This window comes from Nomascus leucogenys, unplaced genomic scaffold (genome assembly GCF_006542625.1).
Source record: "Nomascus leucogenys isolate Asia unplaced genomic scaffold, Asia_NLE_v1 001762F_25210_qpd_obj, whole genome shotgun sequence".
NCBI lineage: Eukaryota > Metazoa > Chordata > Mammalia > Primates > Hylobatidae > Nomascus > Nomascus leucogenys.
In genome coordinates this window covers 12030-23588 of record NW_022096979.1, presented here as the reverse complement: position 1 = coordinate 23588, position 11559 = coordinate 12030, and the positions used below count along the sequence as shown (strand labels likewise).

At 56.0% G+C, this 11559-nt stretch overlaps 1 pseudogene; it reads left to right on the top strand.

The window, feature by feature from the left end:
- The first annotated feature begins 5565 nt into the window (after positions 1 to 5565).
- Positions 5566 to 11182, top strand: LOC100581344 (annotated as a pseudogene).
- The last annotated feature ends 377 nt before the right edge of the window (positions 11183 to 11559 follow it).

The following is an 11559-nucleotide window of genomic DNA, read 5'->3' as shown; positions in this document are numbered from 1 at the left end:
TATCATTTGCTGTGAGTCTAATTTATATAGGATGGAACATAACCTCAGTCCTTTCTCTGTGCACTAAGGAAATCTCACTGTGGAAGATACTGGCTTATGATTTATACTTTAACATTGCACATGTGGTGCATTAGCTACAAAACAGTGAACGCTCAGTAAGTATCTGTGTTAAGTGGTCTTTATTTCTCTAGAACAGGATTTCACGACTTCAGTACCATCGACATTTTGGACTATATAACTCTTTGCCGTGGGGGTTTGTCTTATACTTTGCAGGATGTTTAGCAGCATCTCTGGCCTCTGCCCACCAGATGCCAGGAGCCACAACCACAGTTTTGTCAACCAAAACTGTCTCTGGACATTACCAAATGTCACCTGAGTACAAAATCACACCAGTTGAGAACCACTGTTCTCTGATGACTCACTATGAAATGTGTAATAATTCTCACACTAATCTTTGCTAGAGACAAAAAGGAATTGCTATATAATTTTAGTACCTTTCTACTGGTCAAATTTTAATCATATTCAAAATGAATAGCAAAGAGGTTTATAATTTTTATAAAAATTCCAAATATAATAAAGTTATATTTGTAACTTACATATACTGCAAAAATGGTAGTGATTCAAATGTACGTCTTTCAATATACTGTATTGTATTGCAGGATAAATCTCTAGGAAAAATAAAATGAAAATATTGCCTTGATAAGTTATCAGTGTTGACTAGTATGAATAATAGCAAGAGTTTAGAATAATATCAAATACACATTTTTCATCTCGACTCTAAACGTTTGGACCTGTATTTGAACTTTCCAGAGCCCCTAACCCTGCCCGTACCTCTCCTAGAGTCTCACCTTCATACTTTAATAAATAAAATATACAACTTAATAGACTTTGGATTTAATTTTTCCTGAGAGCAGTAGACTTGATTAGATGCCCTTTTATAGTCTCATCAAATCTTAGATTATAAGCTCAAAGCTTTTATCTCTATATATAGTTTCTAATATTAAAACGAATAGCCTCACATTTATACACCTTCCTAGTTTAGGTTTGTTTTCCTATGCCACTTCAGTATCAGAAGAAATAAAAGACATCCTTTCACAGCATTTGAAAGGAAGTTACTTAATACATAACTTTGAACTAATATTCAAATCATATTAATACAATTAATTTCTATCGTATTAATAGAAATTAATTTTTGGTTTTATATTGCTTTAATATTTCATGAAAGCAATTTCTTCAGTTATACAGTGATGGGGCTTTTCCCTCCCTCTTTACCTGGATGGTGTAACATTGGCTGATGTCTCCATCTCTAGTCTCTCCATTCCTAAACTATCCTGCACACAGTCATCATATAAACTCTCTGGAAGTGGCTTGCAAAGACCAGCACCTCCTGGGAAATTATTGAGGATGCAAATTCTTGGTCCCACTCTAGACCAACTGAATCAATAACTATGAGGGTGGAGTCCAGAACTGAGTTCTAACGTGCCCTCTCAATGACTGTGATGCAGATCCATCTTACAGCACTGCTGTGATAACACGGTTCCCCATGATGGCTCCTCAGCTTGGCATTCAAAGCCCTAGAAGATCTGGCTCCAATTTCCTACTCTCCCTCCTTGTAATCTCCAGGTACTCATGGCATTCCTCGAATACTTTCCTGTGTTTTGCCCTTCTCCCATTTCCCTTTTGCAAGTTTAGAATATTGTCCCCAAGATGTCTGTCCGATGCTACACAATGGCCCTTCAAAGTCCTATTCAAATGGGATTGTTCTAGTAACATCTTCCTGGGTCCAAACTGAAGTCATTTTCCCCTCTTCTATGCTTCAGAAACAATTTACCCCTCCTAGTGCCCACATCCATTTTTTCTTCTGCTACCCATTCCAGGGACCCTGCCACTGCCCTTCTGAGGGGTCTGCGCCTCCTGGGAGCAGGTGGGTCTCTGGGACAAGGGTCCACACTGGATGGCTCTGGAGACGCGCCCGAGGCTGTGCCGTCCCCCTGCTGCACAGGTCGGAGGGTCACCGCAGAGGCTACTCGGGCCAGGGCTGGGGCCAAGGGAGCCCGCGCTGGAGGTAAGCTTCCTCCCTGGCCCCCTCCCTGGCAGTGGCGGCATGGAAGGCGGGGGTTGGTGGGGAGCAAACGGTGGGCTTGGGGCTTAGTCTCTTTTCCAGGTGCGAGGGAGAAGGCTGAGCTGTAGAGGACCTAAAGGCTTCTTTCCTGCCACCACTCCCTCCCTGCAGCCCCCAGAAAGGGACTCAGGGCCCCCTCCCCATCCATCCTGCGACTTAGCATCTTTGGTGGCATCTTAGCATCTTCGGTGGCATCTTAGCATCTTCGGTGGCATTCCCCACAGACTCCTTCTGCACATCTCTGCTGTTTCCTCTTCTTCAGCCCCTCATGCACACCTCTAGCCTCAGGGCAGCCCCCCCTCCCCATCTCCCATGCTCCCGGGATGCAGCTATTACATTGGCCAGAAGCTTAGAGTTCAAGCTCACCCCCTGTCCCTACAGCATCAAGAAGGGCACTGTCATTCCCCACTGCTCAGGCTGGATCTGACTTGGAGGCAGGGGCTGGAGCCCACCTTAGCAGAGGATGGGAAGGGGGTGTGGGCTGGGCTGGTGGGTGCACAGACTTTACGCAAACTCGTGCATGTGTGACTGGACAGATCTGGGTTCTTTCCGTCTCTCTGAACCCCTTGCTGGGGATGAGCGATCTGCATTTTTCGGTCCTGACTTTTGGGAAACTCTCCAGATCCCCCCATCATGCAGGCCATGAGAAGAGCAGCCACTCCCTACTGCGCAGTTCTCATTGCGACCCTGTATGCGGGAGAGAGCTGATACTCCGTGCCTCGTGGCCCATCCCACCGCCTGCTGGCCCTGCTCCCATCCCCTCAGCCTCCTCCCTCCTCTGCCCTCTCCGTCATCTTTGAATTCTCAGGCCCTGCCCTCTCTGTGCCCTTCCCTCCACCTGACAGGGTCTGGCTCAAGGTCACTGCAGTAATTCCATACCCAGCTGCCCAGGGCTGCTGCTGCTACTGCCACCGCCTTATCGGCCGCTGGGTTTCTGTTTCACTCCCTTTTATTTCTGGGCATATCGTGTTCGATAAAACCCTTTGCTCGTAACACTGCTGGCCTCGCTGCCAGCAGCTCCCTTCCGCGTTCCCGCGTTCCTTCCTTTCCTCCTCCCTTCTCTGTGCTTGGGCAGCCTCACCTTGTCCCCTCAAACTCCAGAGAAGGAAAATCAAGGTGCCTCCCCATGTTTCTGGCCCCGCCCTTCCCCCCAGCCCCTGCAGAGGTGTGCCAAGAATGCCCACCTTCTGTGAGAAAGGTCCAGGCAGGGCCGCTGGGCCCACACCGAGAGTCCCTTCCCAGAGGCTGGTGCCCCCACCCAGGCCAGGCCAGAGGGCCAGGGCAGCCAAGTCCAGGTAGGGCTCTGGTGCAGTCACAGTGCCCGACTGGTTCTGCTAGTTCCAGCGGCCAGCCGGTAGGGGCGTGCGCTGGGCGGGCTTTGGTGCACATTATTTCCCATCTTGACTCTGCCACCCCAGCCACGGGTTGGGGAGGTGAAGGCAGGTCTGAGTCACTAGCAAGGGGGACGGCAGGAGTTAAACAAGTTGTGGCTGTGGCATCCCCACAGAAGGCCCACCACCCGCTGGAAGGAAAGACAGACAGCAGACAAAAGGTAGGCTGCGCTGTGGGCCAGGCACTCTCCACCTCGCCCGCTCCCATGGTATCCTATTCTCTGGGCCCCCAACGAAACCTGCCAAGGCGTGTTTTCGAAGCGTGGGGCTGCTTTGAACTGAGCCCAGCACTGGCGGGGCTAGGGTGGAAGGAGCGTGGAATCGGGTTGGGGAGGACAGTCTCCTTCAGATTCCTGCTTCTGGCAGCATGGGGACCAGCTGGGGCATGGGCTGGGATGGAGGGTGGAGCCGAGAGGTGTTTGGTGGGTGAGGGACAGTTCACGGGTGAAGTGGAGGCTCTGCAGGCCCAGCCAGTGTGTGTGTGCACGCACACACCAGTGCTAGTGTGGGAGCAATGGCGGTGGTCAGGGAATTCCTCTTTCGGTTTCTGAAAGGGCCTTTGGGAGGACCTTGGGCCTGGGGTCGTATTCAGCAGACAGCCTGGACCTGCGGCTATCAGGGGGGAATTGGGCTGGCCCAGCTCTTCTCCCTGCTGGGGTACCAGAGGTCCACCATGTGTCCAGGGTTTTGGGGCTTTGGAGAACCCAGACTGTTCCTACTCTCAGGGAGCTTCCATTCTAGCTGAGAAGGTGGGACTGAGACAGTAAAGCAATCCGATGAATTAATGACCAAACTGGGTAACACTGACAATAACGATTGGATTAGTCTTCTGGAGACCTGGATGGTAGTCGAGACTCTGCCACTTACGATGCAGGCAGTTCCCATCCCCTCTCTGGCCTCAACACTTTCATGTGTACGTGGGGGTGGCAGGCAGGATGTTGGCAGTGGCCAGAACTCTGAGGGGCAGTCTTCCTCAAATGATCCTTGCTCTCTTGCCTTCTGGCCCAGGTCATGGCATTTTTTCTGAGCTGCCCTCCCCTGACTTGCTGGTTCACTCCTCCTTACTCTTCCCTTGGATCTTGGATCTCAGCTCTGCCACCACCTCCTCTAGGAAGTCTCCCCTGATTTTCCTGGCTTGGGTCTTCCTGTGAGACTCTGCACTCCCACACTGGACTGTGATTTTCTGTACCCTCTCAACTGAACGTGGGTGGACCAAGGCGTGTGTTCTGTGCCTGGCACGGTGCCTGGCTCAGAAAAGGCCTCCAGAAAATAGGTGTTGAATGCATCAAACTACAAAAATTAACGATATGAGAAAAGTGAGCTGAGGAGCTAGGAAGGATAGGTCTTAAGCTAGATCTCAGCAGAAACAGAGGCGGTGGCCGAGCAGAAGCAAGGCAAGCGGGCATTCCTGGAATCCTGTTAGCGTTCCCCCATGAGGCCATGCACTCTTAGGTGGGGCTTCCTGGGGTCATCTTGGTCCCCCAAGTAGCAGCTCTGTGATCTCGGACAAGCCACTTAATATTACGAGGTCTCGCTCTGTTGCCCAGTGGCATGATCATGGCTCACTGCAGCCTCCAACTACTGGCCTCAAGTAATCCTCTTGCCTTAGCCTCCTGAAGTCCTGGAATTATAGGTGTGAGCCACTGCACCGGGCCCATTTAATACTCTGAGCCCCACCTTTCCCATCTGTGGATGGAGATAATAGCATCTTTGCGGTGTGACTGTGAAGATAGATAGATGAGCATGCAAAGCTCCAAGTGCCTGCTGAATTATAAGTGAAATAAGAACGTGTGCCGCTGAAGGCTGTCCCTGGAGGCAGGGACGCTCTGGCCAGGCCTCATTTAGTTGGTCAGTGGCTGAGTGACCCGTGAGGTAGGCCTCTGCCCCTGAGTTCCTGGCCCTCTCTTCCTCAGCCCCATGTGGAACCCAAGGACGCAGCTGCTCTGCTGAGAACACGGCAGCCGATCCTTCGAGACCGTGACCTCGCCGCAGTGGCCTTCAGCCCTCCACTTCCGGCGGGGGCGAGGGCCACCCACCTCCAAGTCTCCAGCCATGACGACCTCCGCACTCCGGCGCCAGGTGAAGAACATCTAGCACAACTACTCCGAGGCGGAAATCAAGGTGCGCAAGGCCACCAGCAATGACCCCTGGGGCCCCCCTAGTTCACTCATGTCCGAGATCGCTGACCTGACCTTCAACACGGTGGCCTTCACTGAGGTCATGGGCATGCTGTGGTGGCGGATCAATGACAGCGGCAAGAACTGGCGGCATGTGTACAAGGCTCTGACATTGCTGGACTACCTGCTCAAGACGGGCTCCGAGCGGGTGGCCCACCAGTGCGGCGAGAACCTCTAAACCATCCAGACACTCAAAGACTTCCAGTACATCGACCGCGACAGCAAGGACCAGGGCGTCAACATGCGCGAGAAGGTCAAGCAGGTGATGGCCCTGCTCAAGGACGAGGAGCGGCTGCGGCAAGAGCGAACCCACGCCCTCAAGACCAAGGAGCCCATGGTGCTGGAGGGCATCGGCATTGGCAGTGGGCAGCTGGGCTTCAGCCACCGCTACGGCGAGGACTACAGCCGCTCCCGGGGCTTCTCGTCCTCCTACAACTGTGAGTGAGCCCCGGCGTGTGGCTGGGATGGGGAGGTGGCCTGACTTCCATTCCTGGCTCTGCAATCCAAGCCATGGTTCATAATACCTACCTCCGAGGGGTGTTATGAGGATTCAGACATAAGGAATGTAACATGCAAGGCAAAACACCCGGCACATAGCAGGTGCTCAACACGTTAGCTCAGATAATAATGTTGTTATAGATTCATTATCATTTGTTAGCTGCCTGATACGATGGCGTGATGGTGGAAGCATGGGTTTGGAGTCAGATAGCATTCTATATTCTGCTTCCTCCAAGCTGTGTGACCTAAGCAACCAGTTCTCTGAACCTCAGTTTCCTCATCTGTACAATGGGGATAAGCTCACCTACCTTCATTGTTTGATCTGAGAATGAAATGAGACCAGGTTCAGGAATGTCCTCTACCCCGCACCCAGACACATGGCATTCCCCTTCATCCCTCTACCTGAGGGCAGCTGCTAGACAGTCCCTGACTCTCCTGCCCCCAGTCGTGGGGGCTTCTCGGATCTGAGGAATACCCAGAATGGCCTGCCTTCCATAAAGCCCTTGACAGTTTGCTGAGGGCTTTGAGGCTGTGACCTCGTTGGACTAGAATCTCCTATCCTTGCACTTCCCTTGCCCCCAAGCAGGACGGGGTCCATCTGGAAGTCTAAGAGCTGGAGTCAGGGCACCTGGGTTCAAGTCCTGCTTCAGGACCCTGGTCAGGGGCCCTAAGTGCTGCCTGTGCATCTGCTAAGGAGGAACTGGAGCCGTCCCACTGGGATGGGCTGGGACGGGGAACTTACAGAGTGCCTGGCACACTGCTTGGCCCATGGGGGCCTCCACGGCCGTTGTTCCCCTCCTCTCAGTTCTCTTCTTTGAGCCTCAGCTTCCTGGCAGGCAGAGGGGTGTGGGAGCCGATGGGTAATCGTGTGGTCACAGAGACATGATGGTCATTGCAGCCTCCTCTTCGTCACCCCGCTATACCTCCGACCTGGAGCAGGCCCGGCCTCAGACGTCAGGGGAAGAGGAATTGCAGCTACAGCTGGCCCTAGCCATGAGCCGTGAGGAGGCAGAGAAGGTGAGGCCACACAGCCCCGCTGTGGTGGGGAGGGGATGGGCTAGAGAGTGCCTGGGAGCCCCTTGGCCGTGACTCAGGCTCTGTCACCCAAAGCCCCAGTCCTGTGCCCAAGGACAGCACAAGACCCACTATCTCTGTCGGTCTGTCGCAGGCAGGGACTGCCTCCCTGCCTCCAGTCCTCTCCACTGGGCCCGGTAAGGGTGGCGAGTGTACAATTAGGGGCACATGCTGTGTCTTGGGGCGCCTGCTACCACCTCATGGTGGAGTGGGTGAGTGTACTCAGACATACTCCTAGGAGACACTGGGATATGCTGCCCGCCCCCGCCCACCAGCTATCCTTTTGGGGAGACAAGGACAGGCCCCCGATATCGTCATCTTTGCCGTTACCTCTGTGGATCCAGGAAGACCAGGCAGGAAGCAGCTGGGCCAAACACTGGAGGACCTGAGGAACTCTCAGAGGATTCAGAAGTGAAAGATCAGTCTTCCTGATCTTCAAAGTGCATTTCAGATGCAGGCAGGGAGAAGGCCATGCCCACCCTGCTGACTGAGGGGCAAACGGCCCATGCACACTGAGGGTGGGCATTTGTCTCTCCATCCCCATGACCCAGGCAGGCCTATACTGCCCTTCCGGTCCCAAGGTGGGAGTACAGGGCCAAGTTTACCCCTCTTCCTCCTCAGCCTGTCCCCCCAGCCTCCCACAGGGACGAGGACCTGCAGCTGCAGCTGGCTCTGCGCCTGAGCCGGCAGGAGCACGAGAAGGTAGCGGGCCGAGCCCGCCGGGCTGCCGGTGCTGCTGCTGCTGCTGCTGGTGGAGGTGCTTCAGGACACTAACAGGCTCGTCCCGCTGTACCCGGTGGCCCTGCTGCTCCTAACCTCTCAGCTGCCTCCCACCCTGCACTCTCTCGACTCCAGCCTCGGGTGCACAGGTCCCCAGATTCCAGCCTGGGCTGCTCATGTTCCTAACTCTTTCTGTGCCTTCTGCAGGAGGTGAGGTCCTGGCGGGGTGATGGCTCCCCCATGGCCAATGGTGCAGGGGCTGTGGTCCACCATCGGCGGGACAGGGAGCCTGAGAGAGAAGAGAGAAAGGAGGAGGAGAAGCTAAAAACCAGCCAGGTAGGGAGTGGGCTGGGGTGCGTGGGAGGGACAGGGCCTAAGAGATGGACTGAGTATTTGTAAAGAGAGAGCAGAGCAGTGCTTGGCATATAGTAAGCACTGGCGTGTTTATTAAATGAAATACGGGTGGGGTGTAGCAGCCCTAGTCCCACATTGCATGGGCTGGTGACTGAGTTAAAAGCAAAGTGGGATGCAAAAGGCTCCTGATCAGAGACCCCCGGGTTTGGGTTCTGGGTTTGCTGCCACTTACTCACTCTATGACTTGGGGCATGTCACTGTCATGGCCTCAGTTTCCCCTTCTGCACAGGTGCGCTTATTGGATAGTTCCAGCTCTGACATGCTAGGATTATATGATACTGTCGATCAAGACTAGGGTGGGCCCAAGCACATGGTGCTGAAAACACCTCGGGCTCATGGACATATTTTCTCCACATGAGGAGTGGGCAGCTGCTGAGTGCAAGGCTGCCCTCCAAAGCTGTCCATGCCACGCCCGGGTGCTGTGGTCTCCTTTCCGTCCATGTTCACTGTGGCCAGTTTCTCTTGGACACTGACCTAGGGAGGTAGGCTGGTTGAAAAACATCTGCCTTTGGCCTTCCTGCCCCTTTCTGCTGGCCTGGATTCTATCCCAGCTCTGCCTCTCCCTGGCTGTATGACTTCAGGCAAACCCATTCCACCCTCTGTGCGCTGGCTGGCTCATCCATAAAATGGGTACATCACCTGCCCTACCTACCTCACAGGGTTGTTATGAAAATCAGGTACTCTGTGGATGAAGAAACATTATAAACTGTAAAGCACTGTGCAGAGGTGAGGAATCATGAATAGGTATCTGTGGAGTGAATAAAGAGAATGAGCCGGCATTAGCCTGACAGGTCAGGGCCTGCCCTCCCTCCAGGCCCCACCCACTTCTGAGCCCCGGCTGCCTCTCCCCTCCACAGTCCTCCATCCTGGACTTGGCTGACATCTTCGTACCTGCCCTGGCCCCGCCCTCCACACACTGCTCTGCTGACCCATGGGACATCCCAGGTGGGCATGCAGGGCTGCAAGAGACTTCCAGGCTGGCCCGAGAGCCCCCTCCTTCCCAGCCACTTGCTGGGCCAAGCACCTCCCCCCAACATCTGAGTGTCACCGGGCAAGTCACTCACCACCTTGAGCCTCCACCGCCTGTGGGACAGGCTTTCGTAGTGAGGGCTACGGAGAATGTCTGAAGGGCCCAGCTCCTAGGAAACGCAGCAAATGTTCTCTCGCTGCACTCACTTGCTCAGCACGCATGGGAAGGTGGCCTGAGTTGCCCACACCTGCAGGTCCCAGCTCCTGGGGTCACTTGCCAAATAGGGGCTCCAGCCTGCTGGGTGGTCCTGAGGCCGCAGCCCATCTGTGACATGGATCTTCTGCCTCCCAACTTGGGCTGGGTAACTGGGAAGGGCCCTGGGCGAGGGATAAGGGTGGGCCTGGGATCACGTCTATGCTGTTCCCATTTCAGGTTTTAGGCCGAACACAGAGGCCAGCGGCTCCTCCTGGGGGCCTTCTGCAGACCCCTGGTCTCTGATCCCCTCAGGAACCGTCCTGTCCCGGAGCCAGCCCTGGGATCTGACTCCCATGCTCTCCTCCTCTGAGCCCTGGGGCAGGACCCCAGTGCTGCCTGCTGGGCCCCCCACCACAGACCCCCGGGGCACCGAACTCCCCCCACCACAAACTCCCCAGCACTGGGGCTGACCCTTGGGGAGCCTCCCTGGAGACCTCCGACACACCTGGTAAGAAGAGGGCCAGAGAGTGTGAGTGAGGGGCTGGGGGACTTCCAGGCAGGGCCAAGGGGCAGCAGATACTGTCTGTGTTAGGAAGGCAGCTTCTCTGGAAAGGGGTCAGACCAACACCTGCCCTTTTTGTCAACCCATCTCCTCTTCCTCTCTCTCTTCCGAGGTGGTGCCTCGGCCTTTGACCCATTTGCCAAACCTCCAGAATCCACAGAGACCAAGGAGGGGCTGGAGCAGGCCCTGCCCTCTGGGAAGCCCAGCAGCCCTGCGGGTGAGCAGGGCAAGGGGATGGTGAGGCTCTGGGGAACGAGGGGCCCACTCCGGGCAGCCTCTGTCCTCTTCCTCCCACGTCGGGCGCCAATCCCTTTCCCCACCAATGAGCTCTAGCATTTCTATTCCAGAGCTAGACCTGTTTGGAGACCCCAGTCCCAGTTCCAAGCAAAATGGCACGAAGGAGCCAGATGCCCTGGACCTGGGTATACTAGGGGAAGCACTAACCCCGCCAAGCAAAGAGGCCCGAGCTTGCCGGACTCCCGAGTCCTTCCTGGGCCCCTCGGCTTCTTCCTTGGTCAACCTTGACTCGTTGGTCAAGGCACCCCAGGCTGTAAAAACCCGGAACCCCTTCCTGACAGGTAAGACATCCCCTTGTCCCTCAACCCTGGGGCTCCTGCTTTCAGAGCCTAGCCTCGGCCAGAGGAGCCCACTCTCCTTCCCAACTTCCAAGACCTCCCGGCGTAGGGCTCTGAACCCCGGGTCACTCAAAGCCACTCTCGTTCTGCAGGTCTCAGCGCTCCGTCCCCCACCAACCCGTTTGGCGCGGGCGAGCCGGGCAGGCCGACGCTAAACCAGATGCGCACCGGGTCGCCGGCGCTGGGCCTGGCAGGCGGGCCTGTGGGGGCGCCCCTGGGCTCCATGACCTACAGCGCCTCTCTGCCCCTCCCACTCAGCAGCGTGCCAGCCGGCTTGACCCTCCCCGCCTCGGTTAGCGTCTTCCCGCAGGCCGGAGCCTTCGCACCGCCCCCCGCTGGCCTGCCGCAGCCGCTGCTGCCCACGCCGAGCTCAGCCTGGCGGCGGCCCCCACCCCCGCAGACCGGCACCAACCCCTTCCTCTGAGCACCGCCCCGTCCCAGGCCGGCCTGCGCCTGCGCGAGGCGCCCCGCGGCCCCCGTCTGCGCCTGCGCCGGGCGCCCCTCGGCCCCGCCTCCGGACCCGGGGCTGGACGGGGCGCCGGTGCTAGTGGATCGCTGAGCCAGTGGCGGCTGGGATCCCGCGGCGGCTCCGGAAGCTGGACGCGGACCACGGCCCGGGAGCTAGAAACTGAACGCCCGCATAATAAAGACTGGAACCCTCGTTCTCAGCTCTCACCAAGTGGACTTTTTGCGGGGTGTGGCGACCGGGTCTCGACCACAGCGTGGATCACCGGCTGTCTAGGAAACTGCAGCTGCACAACGTGGGGTGCAAAACTGCCCCGCTTCCTTTACAGCTCCTCT